Here is a 27,544-nt window from a genome sequence, read left to right as displayed (position 1 = left end):
AGGCATGAAGTTTAGCCACCAACAGCACTTATTAATGTATAATAGGAATTTACTTGTAAAACAGAATTATTGGAACGGTGTGATATCATAAAGACTGAGGTGCTGACATTTTAGATTGTTTTATATAGGGATGTTGAGTTATAATTTAGGAGTTGGATATTCTTTGGGTGATTAATCATTCTGGGGTATTATTTTAAATGTCTGGTGGATATACACAGAATTAATGTTTGTAATGACCAGCTCATGAAGCACATGTATGTGCATAAGGTCACATTTGGTTTCTGGACAATCTACTTCTTTAGCATTTTGTGTGAAAGGTTGGTGCAAACCCTAGAAAAGCTGAGGCAGCAGATGAATGAAATGTTTCAGCAAGACAGCCCTTCACTGATTTCTGTAAAGATGTCAAAGCCTAAGCCCATAAAAGTGCCTGCAAATTCTCCCCTCCGTATCGATGGTGTGAGAAACTGAATACATTAATTCTGTTGGACCTCAAACTTAGAATCTGTCAATATGATTCCAGTGATTGATGGTTACAGACTTTCACCTACCTCATAAATATAATGTGCCTTGATTGCAGAGGCAGTGCTAGTGCTGCTATAGTTAGTTATGTCAGCACTTCCATTGTAAACCCTGTTTCTTTAGGGGTTTATAACTCCATCATAAAAATTCACTCTGGGATGAAATTTATACCATGGGCTTCTAGACTGTAAGCAAGTCATTCAAAATACAGATAGACTAAAAAAAATCTGCAAAACCCCAGGCTTGCTGGTTTTTTCATCTGTAAGTGCTGTTTCTGTAGCTGAGAAATTACTTTGGTTTTGAGATGAAAGGTCACTACCTGTTGCTGCCTCGTGGAAGTCAGGCTCTGCATGTGCGTCTGTATGTAGGCACACGCATACATGTATATGCATCCATCATAAATATTTTTAAAACACGGTTTGTGTGCAATAGCTGTTTAAAAAGAAACAACTCTCGTAGTGTTAATACCATCAAGTATTTATTCACAACATAAACCAACACTAAACACCAAATTATAGATAAAATATAATTGCTTCAATGGAGTGTGAAGGTCGGGGGAAAAGCATTAAAAACATATTCTGTTAAATGCAGGAATTTAGGTGTGATCCTCACCTGGGCCAAGTTAACTTCAGTAAACATACATAAACTTCTGCTAGCCAGATATCACTGACTCTGTGTGTGATCTTTTTTTGGAGGATTATTGTTTTAAAGGCTTGTTTTAAACAGGCTCTAATGTGTTATCTTAAAAACACAAAATGTTTTTAGTACTTTCTGATTGCCTGCTAGAGGTTTTGCTTTAGTAATGTTTTGTGTTTCTTTTGTCTAATTCAGTAGAAGAGTCCTAGAGAAGTTTCTGTGCTGTTGGTGGTAAACAGCTCTGTCAGATGTGATTTTTCTTCAATTACGGTAGAGTTTGGAATGCTTTTAAGTGGTCTTTCTTAGTCATTAATTCAATATTAAATGGGATTTTGGGGGGGTTTTATACACATTAAATACAAATTTGTGGTTTGGAGATTTTTTTTCTTGCTTTTACACATTGCAAAGCTAGTGTTTGACTTTCAGAGAAAACTGAAAACAGTATATAAATGCCATATTTAAAACTGGTGATATGGTTAATAATGATTGGATCTTATGTGACACATCTTCCCAATGGAGGTGTATTTTGAAATAGTGTAAAACCTGTCCCATTACCCTATAATTAGTTAATGTGTCCTAAGTTTTATTAATCTTTTCTTGCTGTGCATGTAACTGCTTTTCAAAGCCTACTGAAAAAGAGAAGGAAAACTTCATTACTTCCTTCCCCTATTCTTTTACATTGCCAGCTAAATTAAGATATCTAAAAAATAAAGATGTCTAGCTAGCTATCATCTATGAATTATAGATAGAGATGGCTGAGGAGGAATCCATTAAAAGATACTTGTCTAAGTACCTAAATACCTTTAACAAAATCTAGATGAATCTGAGATGGTGGTGGTTTCCATTACTACCCTGCTGTTCTGAAATACCACAGCTTTGAATAAATAGTCAGACCTAGCTTCTTTTTTCATTTTAAAGATGCCAGTTATCTGCAGATGGATACCTTCATGCTTTTACTGTCTTTGGCTCTGCAGTTTGTTCACTGTTGGGTTTTGGCATATAATTTCTAACATGACTGATATTTTTAGGAGCCTAAAATTTTTCCATTTGTAATAGGAATTGAACCTGTGTAGCTTTGATTCTCTCTCCTCTCTCCCTCCCTCTTCCCCCTACTCCCGCCCTATCTGCAAATAAAAAGCCCAATCCTCCCAAAAAGCAGCTTGGATATATCAAAGAAGGAACCTGGAATTTGAAATAACTTTTATTTTATGAAAGAGGGAGTGGGTGGTGGGAAGCTAGCACTAAACCTTTTGAGGGTGGGCATCCGGCTCTCACAGTTTACTTGGCTGGTTGGATATCTTGAAAGACTTAATTTAAAAGTCATCTTACAGTCCTTTTTAATTGGCTCCAAAGTAAGTAGTTGAGCATTTGTTCTGATAAGGAGGTTTTTGGCTCTATGTGTGCCATAAAATCAGCAAAAAGAGGGATCTGTTTAATACAACAGTGATGCTGGGCTTTTTTGTTTCTAGGGTTTGCCCTAAACAGGATTTACCCCTTAAGGCAGCAGTAGCACACCATAAAAAGGCCATTCTTTTACTCCACAGCAGTGAGGCTTTAACTTTCTGGTTTTCAGATTTCTTTTTTTAATAGGCAGCAATAACAAGACTTCCATAGGGTGGTTGCTATAAGTACTGTACATGGTGTCTAAGATTAGAATGCTTTGCCTACAGTGTTTTATTGCGTTTGGTTTATAAAGGCCTGGGAAAGAGCATCTAACAAACTTCAAGGTTCAGCTTGTGTTTCTGGAAACTTTCCTGGGTGGGTAAAGCTTGTACATGGAAAAAAGTCAACCCAGTTTTGCAGACTTACATTATGGCTTCAGAGTTTTCTGATTTGTATACTCCCAAACCCTCACAAATACGCTAAGCAGTTTGCATTGTAACCAAAAAGAGCAGTGAAAGCCAGAAAATGTAATCGAAAACGTGGAATTAAATACTTCCATCACCATTAAGTCTGTTGCTGTAGAAATGTCAGCCCTTTCTTTGCTCCCACGTATCTATTCATTAAATAGATGTGGTTTTTATCTGAGGATTTGTTCCTGCTTCCCCAGGAACTCGAAATGTAGCTTACAGCTGTGCAGAGTATTTATTTGGAGAAGCTAGTTACTTTGTACCACCCTCTTAGTTCCTTTTATCATCTGTGTTTTCACAAGGTTTTTAAAGCCTCTTCCTGACTAAGCTGTAGGCGGTCTGCTTTGACAGGTAGCATGTAGAGCAGATATACACACGTACGCACTGCTGTCTAGTTCATGTGTTCAGTGTGTGTGATGTGAAATTTCCTGCAGTCCTATAATGTTATAGTTTGTTTGCATAAGAAGATTGTTTTATGTTGCTTGTCCAGCAGGTTGGTCATGACTGTTCATTAAAATTCCATTGGTAAGCTCTCTGTCTAATAGCAAATGAACACCATGAGTTGTATGGCTCTGAGAAGTCCAACTTCTCTAGAATCTCACGTGCAGTGAGCACCCTGTAACGTTGGTGGTAGTCAGGTGAACTGTTCCCAAATGCTGCTGAAGCCCATTTGAAGGTGCAGCCATGCTCCTAAGGATAGGGAAGCTTTTTCCTCTGTAAGCCCCGTGTGCTCATGGTGCTGATAAAAGACAACAATTTCAAAGTGGAAAGAGACAAGCATTAGAAAGTGGTCCTGACCCAAGGTTTCCTACTTGTCCACTTGCTGAATAATCCTTAGAAATATTTCAGCTTTCTGGCAGTTACCAGGAACTCCTTTTATGGCAAATTGTTCTTGGCTGTGGAAGCTGTATGGGTTCCTGTCTTCTGATCGTTTGCTCATTCACACTCAGTTTCTCATGGTTTTCATTTGTACCAATTGGTTCAAAAAATACGGTAGACTTTTTCTGATGTTTGTTTGAATTGGGTCATCTTGTTCCATGAAGTTCTTCAGAAGGAAAAGACTAGCTAGTCAAAGGATGGACACTCAGACTTGTAAACAGTGCATCTTTCCTCTTCTCTCCCCTGTCTCCCCTAATCCTCTTGAAGTATTAGTGTGCCTGCCTTCTTTGCACCTAGAGGTACAGGACTGGTTGTGTTCATTCTGGCAATCTTGGTGCACCGTGTGGTGTATGCCCTGCTTTTTGCTGTGTGATGGGGTGTAAGCTGAGCTTGCGCCTCAGAAAAGATGAGATTGTTCTGTGATCATGTGCCAAACTACATGTGAGGTCTTGGAAAGTGGTGTATCAGTCTGCATTCATTGAAACTGGTTACTCTGGGAAAAGCTGCCCCTTTTTGGAAACCTAGGTGGTACTTGCAACTGAGGAGCTGCCCTCTAATGCAGCCCATGCTGCCTGTTTTCTCCAGCTCTGTTGACCTCTTAAAATGCCCTGTGAAAACTGAGGATGCCAGGAGCCTTGAGCTACATGGAGTAATGGCCTCTCCTTCCTCAAAAAAGCACCGTGTATACACTGACAAACTATAGAAGGTACCAAAAGCAATGCTGCACTGACTAGGGATCAGATGCTTTTTCTCTCTTTCACTCCCTGCCTCACCTCCAGCGTAACGTAATTCTGTTGCTATATCTAGTGACAAAATGGCCTGTCAAAATGTCTTCTGGTGACACTTAACTTGAAAAAATTTTGGTGACATTTGGCATGCAGTGCTAACAGTGAAACCTGAACAGCATATCTGAAAGGTCATTTGGATATATAAGAACGATGTGTCAGAATCTAATGATCTTTCAGACGATTGTGAGGGGCTTAAAGAGTCTGTAGGAAGGTAATCTGGGTGCTAATGAACTTTACAAACTGTCCAGCTCTACCGAGGTTGCTTTAATGCCCCAGTTAACTGGTGCATTTCTGTTAATTCTGAAGTATGGATGTCACTTGAATGCTGACAAAATACAGGGGAGAACTTTGGTGGCTTTTGAGGCTTTTCTTTATTCTTTTTCTTAAATCGGGGACTTTTTTCAGCAGGCAACTCCTTCATTAGCTTGACAGACTATTCTGACATTCTTAACTCAGGAATAACAGTGTCCTTTTCCCCTCTCAGAAACTGTTCATATGCAGTAGATTCACCATGACTTTTCAGGCTAGGTGGGGTTTTTCTGGGGAGGCCTTGGGATGTGAAATTCTTGAAATGGCAAAATAATTAAATCCTGATTGTCTTATCTTTTAAAATGAATGAGGATGTTTGTGTGCATATGTGCATGTGTGCATACATGCACAAAACCTGACTTTCAGGTCATTTAGAATATGGAAACACTACGCTGGTGTCTGTAAAGTGCACATAAAAATTCTGAAGCTATTAGAGAATCACGACATGGCTGAGGTTGGAAGGCACCTCTGGAGGTATGGTGGTCCAGCCCCTCTGCTCAAGCAAGTTCCCCTGGATCCAGTTGCCCAGATCCATGGCCAGGCAGCTTTTGAATATCTCAAAGGCTGGAGACTCCCTGGACAACCTGTTAGTCACCACCACAGTCAGCAAGTGTTTCCTGATGTTCACACAGCCTCCTGTGTTTCATTTTTGTGTCCATTGCCTCTTGTCATGCCACTAGGTGCCACTGAAAAGAGCCTGAATCCACCTTTATACCCTTCCTTCACGTATTTATACACATTGATGAAATGCTCCTGAACCTTCTCCAGGCTGAGCAGTCCAGCTCTCTCAGCCCTTCCTCATAGGAAAGATGTTCCAGTCCCTTGGTCATCTTAGCATTCCTTTGTAGGACTCTCTTCAGTGTGTCTATATTTCTCTTGTACCAAAGAAGCCAGAACTGGACCTAGTACCCCAGGTGTGAACTAACATGGCAAAACTTAGTCTAATGCAGCCCAGGATACCATTTGCCTTATTGCCCTGCTGCTGGTTTATATTCAGGTTGGTGTCCACCAGGACTCCAAGGTCCTTTTCTGCCACGCTGTTTTCCAGCTGAGTGGCCCCAGCCTATGTTGGTGCATGGGGATGTTCTTCTATGGGTATAGGACTTTGCACTTCTCCTTGTTGAACTTCATGAGGTTAAAGATTCTGTGAAAGATCTACAAAGTTTCATGTAACTGAGCCTGGAAAGTGTTTTCAGCTTCCAGTATGCTCTATTTGGCTTCATTTTAGTATGTCCAAATGTTAAATAATGTGACATTTGTCAGTTTATCTGGGGTTAAGGAGAAGGCATGAGCTTTCTCTTTGTCAACTAGTGCTGTAATGAAAGTTTTTAGCAAGCTAGAGATGTATATTGTATTTTTTTCCTCGTGCAAGCAGACTGTGCAAAAACAAATCCCATAGGATCTGGCCATAAATGTTTGCTTTTAAACTGGCACAACTTAATGTTTTCAAGCAGAGTAGGCATACGCTTGTGACTGCCCTACCTTCCAACATGTTTCTCAACAAGCAGGTAGCTGCTGAAAATTAACACACTTAGTCACACAGAAGTAAATGTAATGCAGTCCTTCTCATCCTTGAATGTTCTTCATATTGCCTTTATTTTGTACCGTGTTTATTGGTGTTTTTTAAGTGTGAATTTTCTAAAAGCTGTGGCTAGGAACAAATTGTAGGCATAGGTCAGACTATGAAGATCAGAAAAGTCTTTGGTTTTTCTTCCCCTGCTGCTCCTCCTGGTAAAGGAAGAAGGAGCGTCTGTTTCATAACTGAATTTATTTAGAAGACTTCTACATGACACAGTAAAATTTGCTGTGCTCCCAAATGAACAGACAGAGCTCTACAGGTTTTGTTATGCTGTGCTGTCAAAGGGGTAGAGATGCCAAAGAAGAAAAAAAAGATGAAGTTGGATAAATTTTTTTAATACTCCTACATATAATTATTTTACCTTTGAGTCCAGTGTTGGATTTTATCCACTGTCATCCATTCGCAAGATGATGGCAAGAATCTTGCAAACAGCTTGTAGTCCAAAGATCTGCTCAAAACTTAAGACCACAGAGAGCCAGGTGGAACTGCTGAAGCTGGAGGTAAAAATATGGCATTTTCTCGTGCTTTTTCTCTAAAAAAGATGGATGCTTTTTAAAAATACAGATGGAACACTTCATTAAAAACACATCAAATCTATAGATATTATATTGCAAGAATTTGTTAACGTGTTTTTTCAGGTACTATGGCCCATAAGAATGTTCCTTGCAATTCTGAAGCACATTACTGTTCATGGCACTTTTAAGAGTCAAACATACTAGCTACTTTAATCAGGATAATAATTTAGCATGTCAGAAGGGTAGTGTACCTTCTCAGCATTTCCATTTGGTATTATTTTACTCCTTTAATAGTACTTTATAGTTCCCAACCTTACCTCAATTAGCAGTACTGACAGATGCTAGTTCAGCGTTTTACCTCTAGCCAGTAGGGCTTTCTTTAGAATAAATGTCAGTAATTTTATGTTGCTAATTTGAGGTGATATACCTACATGTAAAATTACGTTTTAACTTTCTTGTTATACTTGCAGTGAGAGATGGCAGCATAAAGAAATGTAAGTGAATGCGCCTGAGAGATAGTTCAGGACTAGAAGGTTCATTATGGAACCTTTATAGCTCATTTTGAGTGTACTGCAGTTTTTGTTAACTCTTTCTTTCACTGTCCATCCATTTCTCCTGATGCGTCTTCCCTCTTTCGCCACCAGATTTTTATTGTTGTTTTAAATACTGTTTATTCATTAGAATCTTTATGGAAGAATGAGGTTGGGATTTGGATTTTAAAGGACTTTAAATGCTGTTACATGCTGATTCTCAGTAAAAATCATTGCTTATTCAGTGAAAATGTCTGTCAGTACACTAAAAATTCCTGTCTGAAAAATGTCAGTGTGTTTTGTAGGTCAAATAAGGAAAAGCGAGGCTGTTCTTGAGAGACACATAAGGGAAGTTTGTCCCAGTTAATAGGAAGCAAGCAGAAAGAAAATATTTCTGTGAAGTATGCTGCTGGTCAAGCACAACATCCAGGAAAATACTAACGACTGGTATCAGCAGACACTGTCAAGGAAAGTCTGTGCTTGGGCATTGTTCTCTAATTCGCCATGCAGAATAAAGGGGAAATTGCATGAGAAGGCAGAGCTGCAGTAATCTTAAGATTACAAGAAATTGCAGTATTAACTGTTCCATAAATTTGTTGGGATTTATTTTTAAGATGGTGTATTTGTAGTTATGTATTGCAGTCTGTCTTGAACGAGGTCTTTTTTGAGTAGTTTCAATTGTACTGCAGATTCTCTCTGTCACTTACTAAATTACACTTTTATCTATTTGGTAAAGAAATATAGCACATGTGTGCATGCTAATAACTTCAGATGAGGCAGCAAATCTGGCCATACATACTGATTGGAAAGTAAGACAGTAATTGCCAAATAGGAAGAAATAGATGCTTTCTACTGCAGTATAAAAGCCAGTTTACTGATTAAAGAATTTACTTTCTCTCTTTCAGTACATTCTTATACCTGAATAGAAATTTCCAAGGTGTAGAACTCAGCTCTGTGTTATAAATAGTATGGAATTACTTAATGTAGAATAATTAGTTTCTTGTTTAGGCAACACACATTTAAAATTGTTCCTAATTGTGGTTATTTATAATGATGTAATTGACCCTTCCTATGTCATTGCAGGGTTGTGTGGTTTTCTGCTTTACTTTGCTATACTGTGTGATGTGCCTTGATTACTGTGAAGCAATTTCAGCATTTCAATTTCTGAAATTAAAAAAATAATAGAGCAGTGTCTGATCTTCTGTCATTCTGTGCATGAGAAGTCTTCTGCAAATTTACATAATGACTGTAATTTTAATTTAGTTGTAGCTGCAGAAATAAAATTGGCCTAATTTTGAATTGAGTGGAGTGTCATGTTCGTAAAGGTTCGACTGAAAACAGCAATGGTATTTTTCAAAGAGATTGGGGAAAATTATTCAAGACTCTTTAACACCGGAATAAATTTTGCTCATCTCTCACTACTGATATGAAGATTTTATAGTATTACCTGTGTGCGTCTCCCCCTGCCTCTCCAGTTAATTTGATTTTTTTGTATTGAGGCAGGAAGAGGGGCACAAACTAGAAAAGGTGAAGTAGAAAAGCTTTATATCACTTGTTATTCTGCTAAAGCTGAAATGTGTCACCAGTTTTGAGTGAAATGAGTGGTACTACTTGTAGTATTAATTTCATATAGGATGAAATTAAACATGCCCTTTTTAGTAAAGGGTCAGCATTTCTTTCAAAAAGTGATAGAGAGATTTGGGGTTTTTTTTCCCTTCCAAGCTAGCTACACAGATTTCTTCTTTTCTCTGCCTTGAACTTTTGGCCTTGCCCTCCAGAATATGGGTGGTATATGTTTTAAAATTGATATATTAATGTTGAATTTTTATTGTCACCATTTCTGTTTGTGCGCCTTTCAAATCCTTCATTTGTTTGTTTCTGAACTTTGGATGTATCGTAAAAATGTCACTATTGTGGCTGAACATTAAGCACCTTCCCATTTTGCTCTGGGCTGTTGAAATAAATTTGGACCAGGTGCTCCTCTCATAACAGAAGTCCTTGATGTGCCCTGATAGTGAGCGGGAGAGCGGAAGCTGTCAGCCTTCAGCTGGCTTGAAGAATGCAATTAGAGCAGTTTTAATACTGTTGAGGGACCCCATCCAGTCAAAGCTGTTTGAGTTAAGCCAAGTCTAGGATCCTAAACATGTACTTTAAGCCTATCAACTCTGTCTTTTTAATCAGAGCAGGTCTGTCATTCCTACACATTATGTGAGGATGCGGAGGTTTTTTCCTTTTTTAATACTAGGAGAGACACTCCCATTCCTTACCAACTCGCTGTTATTTTATCTGTTAGCTTTGTCTTTACGGCATTGTTAATGCCGGTGGTTCAAAGCATTTATTGTCACATTAAGGCTTAAAATTAATTTTTAAATGTCAAAAGTGCCTGTGCCTTTACATAAACCCTAGATTAGGTAAAGTCATAAGCAGTTCATCACTAGGTTTTCCAGGTTTGTTTGGTGAAAAAAGGAAACATCAGTGCAGATCAAAACACGTGAACTATGTAGAAAAAAACCCTAGAAAGCACATGGTACTAAAGGAAGGTACTATTTTTACTGAAGACTTAGCTCAGGTTAATTTCAAAACTGAATGTGATTCATTGATACCAAAAGCAAAGGGCTGGAAAACTTGCAGCTTCATCCTTTACTTAATTAGGATTGTTTAGTTTGCTTGTTGCTTCCTCCATTGTTCATTGCCTGTTCTGAGCCTCAGTAGGCTGCAAAGTAGATAACAAAAGTAGATATATGCTCTCTATTTCTGTGATACTGTTTTTCAGTGGTTGGGTTTTGGGGCAGACAGAACAGTTTTTTGCATAGTCTGATTTCTACCTAAAGGAACAAAAAAAGCCTCTGATGCCTCCCCAGATAAACTGTAGTTTTTGAGATGGAGAAGGGAGTAGAAAGTGAACTTAGTTTCTGCGGGAATTTTATAGATCAAATTGTGGTTTGCTATATTTTTGGTTAAATCTGTGGCATTAGTGGCTTGAAAATACATGATTGTCTTACACTAAGCAATCATAACTCCTAATGAAAACTCTTTAATTGCATTCATAACTTGCTGCATAAAGACATTTCCACAGGGAATTACTTTGTGCTTTCTAAGTAACTGGCACCCAGTTCAGGAATTTTTACAGATGTGAGTGGAAACTAGAAAAAAAACCCAACTTACTGTCTACCTTTCAAAAGACTAAAAGGAGGAATTACAGACCGGTTATCTTCGCTTTGGTTCCTTAGAAGGTACTTGAACTGTCCTGTTATGTCACACACATCAGCAGTGTGATGGAGAGGTGAGGAGTGCTGTAAGCACAGAGATGTATTCAGGAGGAACTGATGCTGTGCTAAGTATGGACTTCCTAAGCAATGTTCCACTCCATACTGATCCTCTGGTGTGCATTCATGTTTCCATTTCAGTCAAAATTTCTTCTGCCACCGGAGATGAGTTCATGGGAAGTTTTTGCACCTCACTGGAGCTCATGAAGCGTGTGGCTTGTTTACTTTTTGATGCAGAGAGTCTAACCTTGACAGGAACTGTCAGGCTGTACCCCACAGGATTGTCTTGAAACCAGTACTATGAGCCTAGCTTGGGCAAGACTACAGCTGAAGTCAACAGTCCGTTTTTAGTTCTTCTGAATAAGGCACTGTCTGGCACAGTGCTTAACAGGGCTGTAGTAGCTGGAGAATTGTTGAAGCCAGCACGCTGCCCACAGGCGGAGTGCCTAGATTGAAAATGTGTTATCAATCTCCCATTTAGAAAGAAAAAAGAAAAAAAAAAAAAAGAGCATGTATTAAACGTTCATTTTGTCTCCCTAAAGCGATCATTATTTTTTTTTTAAGTGCAGGAGTCAGATTTTTATTATTTTTTTAAGACTAATATCATTTAAACAAATGTTAAATTACAGAATTGGATGAATTTTAGACAAGGGTAATATTAAATCTGTTTCATTTCTGTGGAAGAAAAAAATGACTTGCTGCATTTGACTTGACTTCCTTCACTGCAGTAATTACTGAGGATTTTAAATATGCAAGAGCTATGTCCCATCTGTAATTACAATTATTTGCTTTCCTGATGCATTGAGGATGGTGAAGGTAATGATTCTACTGCAAATTTAAAGTAGGTTCTGCTCATAAATTATTTTCCTTCTTTTTTGCTGATCTGTCCTTGCAAGCCATCTGCCCTTTAAGCATATTTTTGTCATCACTTACAAACACTTTAATCAGCCCTAAGTGCTGTCACTGTGTATTAGAATATTTTCAGTGCAGGAGGGCACAAAAAGAAGAAAGGAATTACAGGAAAAACGTTTGAAAGCAGCAGAAAAGTAGAAGTAGCTTTGACAAGTTATCAGTTCTTCCATGGTCCAAAGCAGATAAAGTGTTGGAGCTCTGCAGAGAAATATGCTCAGATTCTGCTGTAATAACTCATTCTCAGTAGGAGCTGTATAGCCACCTCTCTGGTGGTTGCCAAACTGCTGCTTGTCAGATGCAGAGATGGGATGTTTTCCTGAGTGGCAGAAAGGAGGAAGTTGTCAGAGGAGGCAGCCCTCTGTGCCTTTTAGCAAGTTAAGATAGAAAAACAGAAGGTCCCTTCCTTGCTGAATATGAAATATGGCTTAGAGTGGTTGTTTGCCTAGTATCAGTCAGTTGATGAATGCCGGTACAGGGTTTTACTCTCATACTAGGAGTGGTTCCTGTCTAACACACATGTCTGCATGGGAAATGGTTGACTGTCCTCTCTTTAATCCCTTTGCTTGAACTTGACAGCAGTTAATACAGTCTAAGCAGTAGCTGTATTTTATGGAGGATAAGTAGGGAATAACTTTACTAACATTTAACATTGTTTTTCTGCAGTAACAGGAAATCTGACTGTGCCTTATGCTTTGTGCGCAACAGAGCTGGGTAATTCTGTGCCTCTGCTGTTGCATAGCTTGATTTAACTGCCTGCAGAAGTACAAGCACTAGTGATTTAATGTTTGCAAGACAGCCAGACCTTGATGAAATGAGCAGTACTACTACTGTGAGCTATATTTTTGAAACTGTAATACCTAATGTATTGACTTTCCTCCACACACACATACCTACGCAATGTTTGAACTGTAAGTTCAGTTTTATGATACCTCTGCAAAAGCTGGAAGTTATTGAAATACTAAAACTAGGAATCCTCAGTCTGTATTTTCTAAGGTTCTACATTTACATTATGTCCTTTGTTCAGCTCCCCGTGCACAGGAATACTGTGTCCTAATGCATAAAATGCCATCTGTGTTCCTGTAATTCTCTTCATGGTGTCCTGAAAACATAGGGTTTATGAGGTAATCATTTACCTATGAAGTAATCATTTACCGATGAAGAAATGTGTGTGTGCATGTGTAGATGTCTGTAAATACAGATACATGTCTAAGTGTACATATATATACATAAATGTAGTGTATGTGTGCCTATGTAAGTATGTGTGTATATATATAAATATAAATATATATATATATAATAGCCACACACACAGAATTTGCTACTTAGTGGAGAGATAGTATGATATTCAGTGTTTTATATCTGACTTTATATATGGGGCACTGAGACAGAATAGAAGCAGGGTAGGACATAAGAATATGATCAGTTGAGATGACGCTGGAAACCTTTTTGCTTGATGGCTGGGTAAACAAGGAGCTTACTTAATTCATCAGTGCAAGTGAAGTGAAACACCGTGCCCATAGGCTTAATTTGGTGTCTCAGAAACTAGAATAATCTCCTTCAGCTGTGATATACTGTGCACAACAAAACCAAATGAAGACTGTCACTGTATTCAGCAAGCATGGGTATAGGCAGTGCCATTGAATATTGAAAGCACCTGCTGGTGTGCATAAGGGGTGAATTTTTGTGGAAACTTTGTACCTGCCTGAACATAAACTGAGTTTTCAGTTCCTGGGTTCCTGAAGTATCCTTTTCAGAAACCTCTTTAAATTCAATGAATTCAAGACTCAGCAGGAAAGTTCTCACCTCTTGAAACTCTTGAGTCTTGAATTCGTATCATTTAAGCTGTGGAATCATGTCCTCTCCCCGGTAACAATTTAAAATTCTTCCAACTTAAGGTGAACAAATTTCTGCATATTGTGTGTCAGTAACTACTCACTCTTAGAATAACTCCCTTTAGTTACTGTTCAATAAAAGATGAGTAAAACAAAAGATTACAGCCTTCTCATGTTATAGTGGTAAATGAGATTTTTCTGTCAGAACAGGTAGCAAGGTCTCTAGTTGTTTGGCTTTGCTGGTGCTGTTACTTCGAGACTCAGTTTTACCACAACAGTAATTTGATCATCTATCAAAATAAAGATGTATAAATGTATGGCATGTATTCTTACCAGTGGTAAACCAGTAAGAAATTTAAGTGAATAATAAAATATAGGTAATAAAAGTAATATCAGTGCAAGTCTAAGAAACAGAACAAAACCCTAAATCCAGCAGCCTTAACTTTTAGATTTTTTTACTGTTAAAACATAAAGTTGTGGTTCTTACTCTGTTATTTAAAAAGAGTAGGAGTCCCATGAGGAAATACTGCCGTCAGTGTCACTCGTACAATAAAAAGAAACATGGCTGTTATGCCTTATGATCTGCAGGTTGAGGGTTGGTTGAGGGGTGGGTGGTGGTGTGTGTGTATGTGTATTTTTGTTTGCTTGTTTTCCCCCCAGGGTCTACTCTGCAATGAGTATCTTTAATTTTAACCCTAGAAAAGATATTCAAGAAGCCTTTCAAATTGTGGACTGATGTAATATTCTTGTCATGGAACCTTTTCATGCTTACCAGACTCAGAGGTACTGTATGCACATGTATATATGACGAGACAGTTCATCAGCCAGATTGACCCTTTAAGACCAGTGTGGACTTCAAAACATAGGGGGACAGTCTGTGGTTTTGTTTATGTAGTTGACCATAAATACTAATCTTTATGGTAGGAAAAGTTCCTATTGGAACATGTATAGATGGTTCAGTGTGGCTTAGTAAGATCCCTCAAGCATTTCCATGTAGAGAGTTTAAATGTTTATCTTATTTTCTCTCTGGCCAGAACAAAAGGATTCTGTTGTATACATATGCCACGTACCTCATGTGAGCACATGGAACTCTGCCCCAGTGGATGACAGCTGAGTTTTTTAGGTGGAAAATGCTCCTTTGAACTGAAAGAAAAGCAGCCTGACCAAGGGGCAGGCAGAGAAGCTTGTGAGTTACAAACTCACAAGGGAGTGGAATTAGGGAAAGTAATAGGAGAGATCTGAATGGGAGAGAGATGTTGATATTTGGAGGCAAAGACCCATATTCAAGTAAAAGACTAGATGGTTATTGCCAGGGATCAAAACCAAAGTATCACTAAGCAGGATCAGTTAATAAAATGATTAAAATCATACAATCACAGAATAGTTTGGGCTGGAAAGGACCTTAAGATCATCAAGTTCTAACCCCCCTGTCATAGGCAGAGACGCCTCACCCTAGTCAGTGTCACCCAAGGCTCTGTCTAACCTGGCTTTGAACACTGCCAGGGATGGAGCATTCACAACTTCACTGTTGTGAAACCAATTTGAAAATTAGAGTGCAGAGAAATACATTCTTTGTAACAAAGTTTACTCCAGCTATCAAAAGATAGATAGACATGAATTAAATGCATGCTCCTTTGTTAGTTATTACAGCAGTCTCTCAATTTAAGAGTATTCAAACTCCAAATTTCTTTTAGAATACCAGGAAGCAGCAGGTTTGCCAAGATGCATTAAAGTGATAAAGACACTTGAAAGAAACTCAGAAGGAAAAGTAACCTTCAAGGCAATAAAAAGCATGCATACTGGTGTAACTCCAAAAATAAATTGTATGAATATAAATATGTATAAAGTCTTCCACAGACCTGTGTGGACAAGTACTTTCATGGGAGAGCACTCGTATGTGATAGAAGCATGGAATAGTTAGGGTTGGAAAGGATCGTCAAGTTCCACTGCGCGCCACCCCCACCCCCACCCCCAATGGGCAGGGACACCTCCCACTAAACCATGTCACCCAAGGCTCTGTCTAACTTGGCCTTAAACACCACCAGGGATGGAGCATTCACAACTTCCTTGGGCAGCCCGTTCCAGTGCCTCACCACCCTTACAGTAAAGAATTTCTCCCTTATATCCAGTCTAAACTTCCCCTGTTTAAGTTTTAACCCATTACCCCTTGTCCAATCACTACAGTCCCTAATGAAGAGTCCCCCACCAGCATCCTTGTAGGCCCCCTTCAGATACTGGAAGGCTGCTATGAGGTCTCCATGCAGCCTTCTCCAGGCTGAACAGCCCCAACTTTCTCAGCCTGTCTTCATACAGGAGGTGCTCCAGTCCCCTGATCATTCTTGTGGCCCTCTCTGGACTTGTTCCAACAGATCCGTGTCCTTTTTATGCGGACACCAGAACTGCACACAATACTCCAAGTGAGGTCTCACAAGAGCAGAGTAGAGGGGCAGGATCAACTACTTCAACCTGCTGGTGACGCTCCTCTTGATGTAGCCCAGGATGCGGTTGGCTTTCTGGGCTGCTAGCACACACTACCGGCTTATGCTCATTTTCTCATTGATCAGCACCCCCAAGTTCTTCTCCGGAGGGCTGCTCTGAATCTCTTCTCTGCCCAACAAAGCGGGGCAGAGAAGTTGCCCCCAGTGATCTATAAGTGAATACTCCAGATTGGTGTGAAATACGGTTTGCCCTTTGTGAGAACTTTGAGTAAGCACACTAGCAGAAAATGAAATTTAAAAAGAAGGAAATAAGTACAGCCATGTCTTGTGCAGAATTTACTGGTAGCTTTTACTTGGGGAGCAGATCTCTGCTAGAAGAGTAAAGATGTTTTTAAGTGGTGAAACCTCACTAAAATATGGATACTTGTCAGAATTTGTATTGCAAAAACATTTATTCACATGTTAATTTGAAAAATACTTCTGGGAGGATAAATCGATCACTAGGGGCTTGGGTTTTCTTCCGTTGAATGAATATGGCATCCTGTAAGGTACACTTGCCTTTGTTAATAAAGCAGCCTCATGTAGAACCTCTTGATTGTTACTTCACTGCATCATATCTCTTTTCGACAGAAATAAGTTGTGATAGCCTTTTTTTTTTGTTTTGATACTTAAGTAGTAACAATATGTACATCAGTTGAGTTTGCTTTGGAATAGCTGGCTTCTTTGGTTTCATCCATCCATTTTCACTTCCTCAGACAGGAAGACAGACATAATAGTGGATGGACATGAGGTTTCTGTTTCTTTTAAAAAGGTGTATTCCGATGAAATTATAAGGCTGCTTAGAATTTTGTGTTAAATTTTGTGTGGATGTGTGTGGTGTTAGCTGGTGTTAGTGTCTTGCAGCTGGCTAGTACTTAAACTTTGCCAGCGTTGTATTGCAGTACCTGAACCTATTGTTCTGTCAGGTAGTACTACTGAAAACTACTAGCCTTCTAAGGAATCGTCCTTTACCCTTAAACTACCATTTCAAAGCTGTGACATTGCTTTGAAGTTTCCTCTTCATATATTATCATGGGGGAAGCTGCCATGCAGTTCGGCAGCGACTGTGGGGTGAAGGACTCAGGGTCAGGGAGCTGCTTTTTCTCTGGACGGTATTGCACCTCAAATAAACATTCTTTTCCTAATTACTTTTGGGGCACTTCTTTGAGAGCAATTCATAGTAGGCATAAAATTTCAATACAGGCTATTTAAAATGCTGGTTTTATTCTTGCCTTTTAACTCTGACAATTGAAACCCTAAGGAATATTTGAAAAGCGCTGGTCACAATTTCACAGGTAATAGGATCATAAATAAACATCTATATGCAGATAAGGACTTAACAGAAATCCATTTCTTGAAGGAAAGCCTACTTTGCTGCTCTAAATTGCTGGATTTATCACAATAACATGCAAACTACTACAAAATACATGTGCACAACACCCCCTAAACAATTAGAGACATGTATCCTGTTGTGGTGGGATTTAGGAGTGGAAAGCTGAGGTTAGCTTGAATAGTTATTATTGGGGGAGGGGGAATCCTGAGACTCTGTTATACTTGAAGTGATTTATTTATTTATTTTCCTCCTGGAGATGATAAGCACCTGCAGTTCCCATTGAACTGCCCTGTAAGAATTGATCTAACTAAAATATGACTTGATTTATATGTACCCCTCCAAAAAATACTTAAAGCTCTGCATAAATTTTAATTCTGGTATAGTTTGATCCTGTTAACATGTGGACATAAGGGTACACTTTCACGTACACGCATGGACAAATAGAGAGCAAAAATATTGTAAACAGTTTAAACTGTATACTGACTACAAAGGAAAAAACAGGCTGAGTAGACCTTGAGAAATGAGAGATGGCAGAAGTTCATTTGATGCCATTGGAGGAAGGTGAGGAATAAATGTACAATGCTTTTTTTTATCCCTTTTTTGCCAAGTTTTGCATGGAGAAAGTGGGTAAATTTTGGCTCGATTCAGCTCTGACAAAATGAGCAACATAATTATTGTTGCTGTGTTTAACCAAAATACAGATCCCAAATTTATCTGACAAGCACCCGTGTGCCACTTATTCTGGGCACAATAAATCATTTGGTTTTAACCAGGGAAAAAGAAAAGTAAGTCAAAGCAGCTCTGCTAAACAGTCTAGTTTATGCCTAAAGTGAAGGAGCAGAGGGTTTTCTGCATAAGAGCCTCAAAAAGATCATAAAAATCTAAGAAGGTAGAAGATGAAGGGGAGATGGTCTTGGGTTTTTACTGTTGTTCCCTTTAAAATACTGTTAATTTGTGTATAGCTTCTTGTCTGCTGGGAAGTGAGTCTGTTCATGATTTTCTTTTCCTAACAAATCACCATGTTAAAGGCTAAATTTTAGTCTCTGAGTGCATGAGTTGGTAGTGATAATGGACTCGTTTGTGAACTCTCACAGACATCAGTAACGTTTTCAAAAGCATGCAAATAGAATTTCAAGGCCATCCGTCTGTTAGAGAAGAAATACTTCTTACTTCATGTTTGGTATTTTGTATCTCAGCAATGCTTGGTGCTGTAAATGCTGGTGTAAATATAACAGTCACAAAAAAGGAAGGTGCTGGTTTAGTGAAAAGAAGTCAAACGTAGGTTTGACAAGTGCCTCTGACAGAAAGTTGTAATCTGAATTTGTAGGGAGTGACGTTAAGCTGCTGTAAATCTGTCTTTGGTTGATCACACAGAAGTAATAGCAGAAATCACCATTGCTCAGATTTTTTTCTAAATATTTAGAAACTCTTTGCATAGCTGAAATTCCAGATCTATTTTCCTTCATTATTATTTTTTTTAAAGGTGGTTTTAGATAGATAGTGTAAAACTGCACCTATATAATGTATCTATGGGTTGGTGGGGTTTCTTTTGGTTTGCTTTCCTGCTAGCTGATAGACAAAGAAAAGGTACAATTTCTTAAATGCAGCCAGCCAGCCAGAAATAAATGTGCTTTAAAAAGCTAAAACAAACTCAAATAATTCTTTCAGTTTTCTGTGACATTACTTGGTTGCAGTTATTTTTGGTATTTTTTTCCTCTCTGTGTGTGCTTGTTCTGTGCCTGCTGTTTCATACACTACCAAACTTAATCCTACTACTTTTTAAGTACAAATCTCTTTCCACTTGTAGTGCACTTCCACTTGAGCTATCTTGAGAGAAGGAATTTTCTTCTGTCATTCTGCACATCAAAAAGCCAAAAAATTACTGTCATTTTCAACTCTTTTTGCATGACTGTTTCTAAATTATTCCTCCATGTATTTTCATTGCCGTTAGCAGAGGTGAGTAGGCAGGAGGTCATATTTTAGGTTATAGTAATTTCATCACATTACTTAAATACTGTTTACAGCTGCAGTGATTATAAAGACCTCTAATTTGTAGGCTGATTTTTCTTTTGAGATTTCACTTGGTCTTGAAATATTACAGCAACTGCTATAAGATATTTTAAGCAATTATAATTTCTGTATACACTAGATACCTACTATTCAGGTCTGTAGTATTTGTTGTAATCTTTACTTCTAACATTTCTCTGTAAGATAAATATTTACTTGAAATACTTAAGTTTAACGGTGTCGTTTACAAAATGAGTTCTTGCAGGTTTCTTCTTTCATGCTGTGACTACACCTTAGTCTTTCAAAGTACTACTTTTATTCTCTTGTTTTGGCTCTTTCTTGACCTGACACTGCCAAATAGTTCAAATTCCTCCTCTGTTTGACTGTGTCTGTAATGCAGTACACTGCTGCGAGCTTTCTGCAGTCAGATCCGTGAAGGAAATTCCCTCCCTTCCTGCTCTCTCCTGGATACTGTCAGTACACGGATAACTTTAATATTTGCAATACCAGGCACATCCATCCCCTGTTACAGGCTGGAGTGATGCGAGCTGTGATGTGCTTTCCAGACAGGATATCCCATGCCCTTCTTTACTAGCTTATCTGTGTTGTAAGTGATGAAAACAGTGAGCCCTCAGCTGAATCCTGAGAAGATCTACCTTCTAACTATAGTTAACAGCTGTTTTAAGTCTGTAGTGTCTGTAGCAGAGAGTGCTGACATCTGCAGTAGGGCAGAGTATGGACCCGAACCCCCATTTTACAGTAGTACCTCATAAAAAGTTTCTGAGGTATGCTGTGTAGCTTTCCAGTATGGAGCATTAAAGTGGGAAGAAGGGAAGCATTAAACATGTCTACGCTTGTGATTTAGGGCACATTTTTCCCAAAATAAATAAAGCATGAATGTCTTGGGATAATTTTCCTACTCGCAAGAAGCAGCATATTTATTCCCTCCTTGTAGAACACCTGTGTTAGTAATGACAGTATTTCAACTGAACCTTGTGGGCTGGCTGGTTGGAATCTCCCTCGTTAATGCTTTGAAGGAAAATTAGACCTGGAATCTTCTTTGCTTTGAAATTATCAACAATATTTTAACAGAGAGTTTGTATTATTTTTTATTAATGGTAAGTCTATTTGCATAATGTACTTACACTATTTTCTGCATTCAAATAAAAGTGAATGTTCCTATATAATATTTTATTCTGAAAAGTATGTTTCTAACCAGTGAAATCTCCCTTTTCCCAGAGGAACTCTAAAACTCCTACACTGCATATAATTGTCCAACACAGAGTAGTCAGTGTATGTTTGACATCAACAACTGTTGGCAGTTTTCATATTATTACAGCTGCTCCAACTTCAGATGTTGATTTTATTAAAAAAATCCTTTTAAAATAAAATTAATAATGAAATACGTTGCCTTTTGATTTCAAGGAGTGTCGTTATGTCCTGAGGAGTGTGTAGATACATTTAACTTGCATTGTATTTCTTATGTCCTCATCACCTCAGTTTGTTTCACGCCCTAGATGGTATGTAGTAGCACAGTTACATTACAAATTGCACCATGTTCTTGTTTGCTTGCGTGTTTTTAGTATAGGGAAAGTCAAATTCACAGTAGAAACGCTGATGTTTTAAAAGTGCTGTGGTAGAAAAAATATCTTTCTGTGATCAATATGTTTAAGTTGTTAAGGCATTTCCATCCAGGCTTTATTCTATGAACCTTTTGTTACTTGCTGTCTAACCAAGCTCATTAAAAATAGTTGCTAAAGAGCTCTGTTTGAACCTGTAATAGATGAATCCTTTGGATATTTTTTTGTAAAGTAAGATCTGCAGTAGCAGCAATCCCCTGTGAACACTCTGCAAAACACAAAAATTGTCTTTTATCATGGAATGGAGATTTCAAGTATAGCAGACAACATTAATAGCTAATTAGTGCTATATTGAATTGGTGGTAATACTTCAGGTTACTATCTTTCCCAAGTTGCCATTGTGATGGATGACTATTTTTGAGATGTACATGGTAGCTGTATGTCAATTCCTGTTAATTTTATTGTGTATTTGGAATTTAATTAGTATTGTGCCCTTGAAAATGTCCATAATAAAACATCCCCGTTCTGTATATGCTTTGCAAAGTAATATATGGTAGCACTTATACATGGAACTACCCTATGGTGTATAAGAATGGGGCATGTTTAATACCAGTATAGTGTTTTCTTTTTGAATTCAGCAACCTTATTCAGGATCTACATTTTGCCATTTTCGATATTAGAACTGGAATAATTGTCATATGGTCCACGTTTTTTACAGTACTGTTAGAGGAAAGTCCCCTTTATATTAAAATACAGTGTTTCTGGAGATAACAGCCAAGTCTTTCTAGGACTACCTGCCAAACAAAGCTTTTAAGATGATTACAGGGTTGTAATAAATACAGTATGTCTATATTTGCATACACTTCTAAGAAGTTAGGGACTTCTCTGTGGGGGAGATACAACCGTAACATTTGTTCAGCAGTGAGTTTTAGCATTAACTCTAACCACCTAGATTCTGTATATGCATAACATCTTCCTTTTATCTTTGGAGCTACTGCTGGGGAAAAATATTGTTGTTTTTTTATTTTATCAGATTGGATTCCCTACACAGCTACCCATACATCTACCTCAGCATGCAAGGCAAACATCTCTATGTGAGAGGAGGAGCTTGTGTAAGATACCTAGATGCTGTGAATTCACAGCTGATGTGGTGTGATGGCTTTGAAAAGCTCAAGTCTGTATCTTTTACTTCTATGGGAATGATCACAGATTCTCTTACTGAATCAATTAAGACCCTAAATTTCCAAGCCATTAAGGAGATGCATTGTTGGTCTTCTGCTGGCACAAGTGTTCATAGGACTGTTGTCTAGGGCTGAAAGGATTGCAACTGTTCAGCTTCACAGTTCTTGTTTTATGGTGTTTTTCTAGTTTGGTTTGGGGTGGGTTGGTTTTTTGTTTAATTTGGGGGGGTTTGGAGTGCTTTTTGGTTTCTGTCGTTGTTTTTATCTCAGAAGACAGAGCATGCCATTAGGTAAAGTCTAGAGGCTTGATGGAACTACCTTGAATATGAGCCTGGAATAATACTAATTTCCAAGGCATGTAATATGTGACCATTGTTAACCACACTAGCAAGCTAGCCATCTTTCAACATTGACAGGATTTACAGTACTGCTATTAAGCTTTGCTCTATACCAAAAGTAAAGGTGATTTACCAGCTTCTAGTTAGGATGGTTTTTTCTGATTATGCAAGAAATATTTCATATTCTGTGACAGACTAGGATGAATCGTATTTATCATTAGCAAATATTTCCCTCTTGAAAGAAAGAGATCAGTGGTACCAGGAAAGATACCCTAGCAAAACAATGTAAGTGGAAAATGGGATATGAACCAAGATTCAAGGGAAATACTGGTAATTTAGAGATTGATGAAAATCACCGTATCTAAACTTGGGTTCCTTATCCATAAACTGCATTGGTGCTCTGAACAAGTTTAAAGGAGTTTAATAATGAAATTACCTGTTAAGCAAGCTGTTTTTCAATATTAAATTACTCTTCCCTTTCTCTTCAGTTCTGCTGAAGGTAATATTTTAAAAGGCTGAAAATTATCATTTATGAACAGCTAAATTACCATAGCTTACTACTAAGGTTTGATATCAGGCCAAGATAATTTTTACTTGATGTCTAGTGTTTAAGAACAAGAGATGTCTGATGGGGTACCCACTCTTTGTTGAGTGCCTGCCAAATCTTGTGTGTCAGCATTCCCTCTGATCTTTTAATGGGGGTTAAAAGGAGAAAACCAAGGTTTTTATTGCAAGTGGAAAGTAGTTTGCAGTAGAGAGATACATCAGTTTTTTTCAACTTACAGTAGTGATGGTAGTGCATCAAATACCACTTTATTTTATAGGATATTTTTCTCTTTTTTAAAAAACTCTGAAATATGGTAGAGAATATAAAGAGGGAAACATAAGTTTTGTTACATAATTAAATGCTTTAAAAATGTTCTTTTGAAGTTTACAGATGAATGTTGGATTGAGCTTCATGGTTGTTTTGGGATACCATGAAAGGCATCAGTTTAGCACCTTTTTCAGATACCTTTCTTAGCGCTGGGGATGTATTATCTGGTATCTGCACCGAAGATGGTCACGGGAGCTGTTTGACCCCTTCAGTGGAATGTGCTGGGAAGCAGCCAGTGCACTGCAGTAGAAATCTCTGTGGCTTTTTCCTCTGTGCTTTCTGTTATGGCAACGTCCTGGGCAAATTAACAGTGCATTAGATGTACTTACTGAAAAAATTATGCTATCTTTCCCTAATTCTTGAGACTATAATCCCCTCAAGGATTTAAAATATTTTTTAATCTATTAATACTGTTTTAATTTCTATCACATTCCATTTCTGTATAATATTATTGTTTCATCTGAATTAAATCTTTCAGGTTTGGGTGCATTTGCTTAGTTTCTCTCTGCCTAATTATGGGACTACAGATCTGTCTTCCCTTGCACATGCTGTTGTCTTCACTTTCCTCAATAGCCAACTCAGCACGAACAGTGCCGTCAGGAAGGAAAGCAGACTGCAAGCCTGCAGCTCTTCCTGGGAGCTACGGAAATCCATGATCTCATTCTCTGACCAAATGACCTAAGATGTGAGGGAGCTGAAATTGTTCCTGCAAGTATGTTTTGCTTTTGTGGAATATAATAGCTATGCTTTGTTAATTGAAAATTCACCTTTTCAGGCAAAAATATGGTGTTTTTTAGCCTACTAGTGAATAATAGATGAGAGTCCACTATGTGCTCTTAGAAAACTGTTATTTAAAGCATCAGAATTAATGCAGAGTATGTAATAATTTAGTCTCTGTGTTGGTGAATGATGGAATCGCCCACACAGATTCCTTCCACAATTTTTACTCTTTTTCCTTTTCTCTTTTCAGATGAGGTAGGAAAACAATAGCCTGCAATGTTGTGTTTCCCAAAACTACATATGCATATTCCCTATTCTGGTCCATTAGGCCTGAGAATAAATATGTCATGTTTCTGATAATTTTTGCAAGCATTTTACTATACCTTATTGATCAAACCACTAATGCTGTAGAAAAGAGTTTGGATTATATCTCTGGGTAAGCAGTTCAAATCGTATCCTGCCCTATCCTGATAAAACCTGTGTATGTAAGAGGACTGTACCCTTCATAAGGAGCCTGACTGAAAATCTGCTGGTAGGATCCATTAATGCTGCTAATGACTTTGATGAACCTTGTCAGTTCATGGGGTATTAATACCCACACACTAAAATAATCCCACCTACATCTCATGACACTATTTATTCCAGTAAATATAACTTGTAATACAAAAAAAACCATTGAATGCAGTTGCTGCTGCTGCTGTTTGATTTCAAGGGGTAGAGAGGGATAGCAAAAAGTTTTAAAGTAGGAAGCAAACACAGTGAATTGGAAAGCCTTGGAAATACCTTTGGGGGGCAGCAGTGACTCAGTTCATTCAGGATGGGGCCGTAATTCCCCATGGCACGATTGTGTCTAGCTAAGGTTTACAGAAAGCACCTTAATTAAAAATAAAAAAAAAATAAATAGCAAAATGAAGAGCAGAACAACGGAGATGTTGTTTTAGCTCTTGGGAAACCTTGTCTTTTCTCTTGGGCTCCTTCACTGCTGCTGGGTGCTGACCTGAGCAAGCAGATCTTGGGCATCTTTTGCATTTACCTCCCAAGAAGCTACTGGAATAGCTGCTATGCTGCCCTTCCTGCAGCTCCAGTAATGATGGCACGGTTTTATTTTCTGTGGCAGCTGGACTGCTTGAATCTGTCCTGCTGTCAGTCAGCTTCTGTGTCTTCCTTTGTTGGTACATGGCTAGGCAAGAGTAATTTGTGTGGATAGAGAAAAAGAAGCTGTATAAAGTGCACAGATGATGTAATGTGGGTCAAACTCCCACAGAAAGAGGTGTCAGAGATGTAATGTTGATTTTATGTGCCATAGCTGTTGTTTTGTTGCTTTTTTTTTTTTTTTGCGGGGGTATGGTGGTATAGTTCCCATTGTACAAAGTTGGGAGGAGTAGATGCCTAATTTTTAATACGAGCAGTTTACAACCATTCACAGTTAAACAGTTTATAGGATTCTTGGTAACAAAAGGCGGTCTAACTACAGAGGAAACGAAAACAATATAGTGAGGATATTTACAATGTGTGACCTGTTTGAATTATGATCTTGTTAACTATGCAAAAATGACAAAAACCAGAACCATCCCAGTGAATTAAACTCATAGCCTTTCATTAATGAACTTTTTAATATAGAAGATATGGAGGAGGTTAATTCTTTTCCCTTTAACATCAAAAGAAGCTTGCACTTTGGGTGAACCTGTTCTTTCTTAAGATTCAGCACACTAGACTTCAAACTAGAAAAAAAAAAAAAGAAGACAGTATTTTTTCTTTACAACTAGCCCACACTAGAGTGTTTAGTTTCTGCCAGTAAATCACATGCCAGGGTTTCTGCTGCCCTTTTAAATCAATGGAAGGTGTGATTCCCCTTGATTTTTGTTTTAACTTCCCCTTTGTAGTTGATCTTAATTGTTATTATTTGCAGGCTTTAAATGTTGATGGACTGTGTCATTTATAACCCTTTTTCATTGCACAGTGACCTTCATAGGGAAATTTCATACGTGTTTTCATTGGGCTTTGGTGGCATTTTTGTTTTATGCATGTAACTGAAACTGGCAGTAAAAATTAGTATGCAGAAGTATTCCTTTCTGATTAAAGCAGTATTATGAAAGTCTGGTTGCACTATAGATAGAAACATTTCAAGATGTTTGGAAACGTACAGTGAAACTGTGCTAACACAGATTGCTAAACATAATGTCTCCAGTGAAGGAAGTTTTGGGTTTTTTCCTGGTCAGAAGCAACCAGCTGTGAATTTTGTCCCTGGACTAACACTTCATGTCTCCTCAGTTGCAGTTCATCTACCCACTGCATCTAATTTCTGTGCTTGGTGTGGGAGGAGTTGTACGGAGGTGCAAAGAAACCCCATGTCCCCTCTTAGAGGATTTATTGATCACCTTGTGAAGATAAATGAGTTTTACCCAAGATACCCTCTCTCTGCAATGAAGCTTTTGCTGAACTAACAAGGTGGCAAGGGTATGAAGAGATGATAGAGAAAGGGTAATAGAGTTTGGTACAGTGCAGTGATAGTCTGTAATGCACTTGATAGCTTTAGGTGTGCTCAAGTGTAGTAACAGCAGTTTACCCATGTCTGCATGTGGCTGGGCATAGGCTTCAGAAGTGTAGAACAAAGCAGAATAAATTAGATTTAACCTCCAGGGTAGTCACAGCCATCTTCACATTGGCTCTTAGATTAAATTAGACAAGGAAGGCCAAGACTGATAGTTTGGTCTGATTATTTTCAGTAGCAGTGGTCGAAAAGACAAGTTTTGTATGTTCTTGTTTATTTGCCTTAGTCAGGTATTATCTGCCCTTCTCAAGAAGATACGAGATAGGTAAGCATGACAGTCCTCTTTTTAGTTTTTTTACCCCCATCCATGCCATGTGATTTTTTGAATCCCAGACTTTGTGTCATATAAGGCATATCATGTGAAAGCTTTAGCCCTTGGACTTGGATGTTGTAACTAGCGCAGATTTGCTCTCCTTGCTGAAGGTTGATAACATCAGCAGTTCATCTCTGGGAACAAGATGACCCTCTTTCCCTCTTGGAAAGATGCAGCTCAACAGTTTGAAGTTAGAAAAACATGAACTAGTTTGGGTGTAGCTAATTTATGGCTGTACAAGAACAGAACTTTCTCATCTTTGTTCTTCCTTGCTGTACTTTGGAGAAGCTTGTTCCATCCCTTTCTTTTTTTGGCCAGGTTGACATGAGCTGACTGTGTTCTCTTGGTTTTGTTTGGTTTCTGATTTTTAGGAAGCAAGGCAAATCACATGCTTTTTCATTCCTTTTCTTTTTCTCCTTCCACTTCCAATTTTTAAATATATTGTCTGGTTTCAACCAGCCCTAATTCAAAAGTAGGAATATCAGAGTCATATAATTCCCTTAAGTTACATTTAATTTGGTTGGGGTTTTTTTTTAAAGGGGATAAAGGAGAGAG

The 27,544-nt window shown here is 38.2% G+C and overlaps 1 protein-coding gene and 1 long non-coding RNA gene across 2 annotated transcripts in view; one reads left to right on the top strand and one right to left on the bottom strand.

Annotated features, from left to right (window-relative positions):
- Positions 1-27,544, top strand: part of JAZF1 (JAZF zinc finger 1) — a 188,790-nt gene that overhangs the window by 38,240 nt on the left and 123,006 nt on the right. The gene's annotated exons all lie outside the window — the stretch shown is intronic.
- Positions 3,614-27,544, bottom strand: part of LOC133211020 (uncharacterized) — a 42,587-nt gene continuing 18,656 nt past the window's right edge. Inside the window, exon 3 of the long non-coding RNA XR_009725077.1 lies at positions 3,614-7,084. This is a non-coding gene — a long non-coding RNA (uncharacterized LOC133211020). The remainder of the gene's footprint in view (positions 7,085-27,544) is intronic.

The sequence above is a fragment of the Neopsephotus bourkii genome, unplaced genomic scaffold (genome assembly GCF_033783945.1).
Source record: "Neopsephotus bourkii isolate Nb327-2 ecotype Australia unplaced genomic scaffold, CSIRO-AGI_Nbou_v1 NB_549, whole genome shotgun sequence".
Lineage (NCBI taxonomy): Eukaryota > Metazoa > Chordata > Aves > Psittaciformes > Psittacidae > Neopsephotus > Neopsephotus bourkii.
This window is presented reverse-complemented; position numbering and strand designations above follow the sequence as displayed.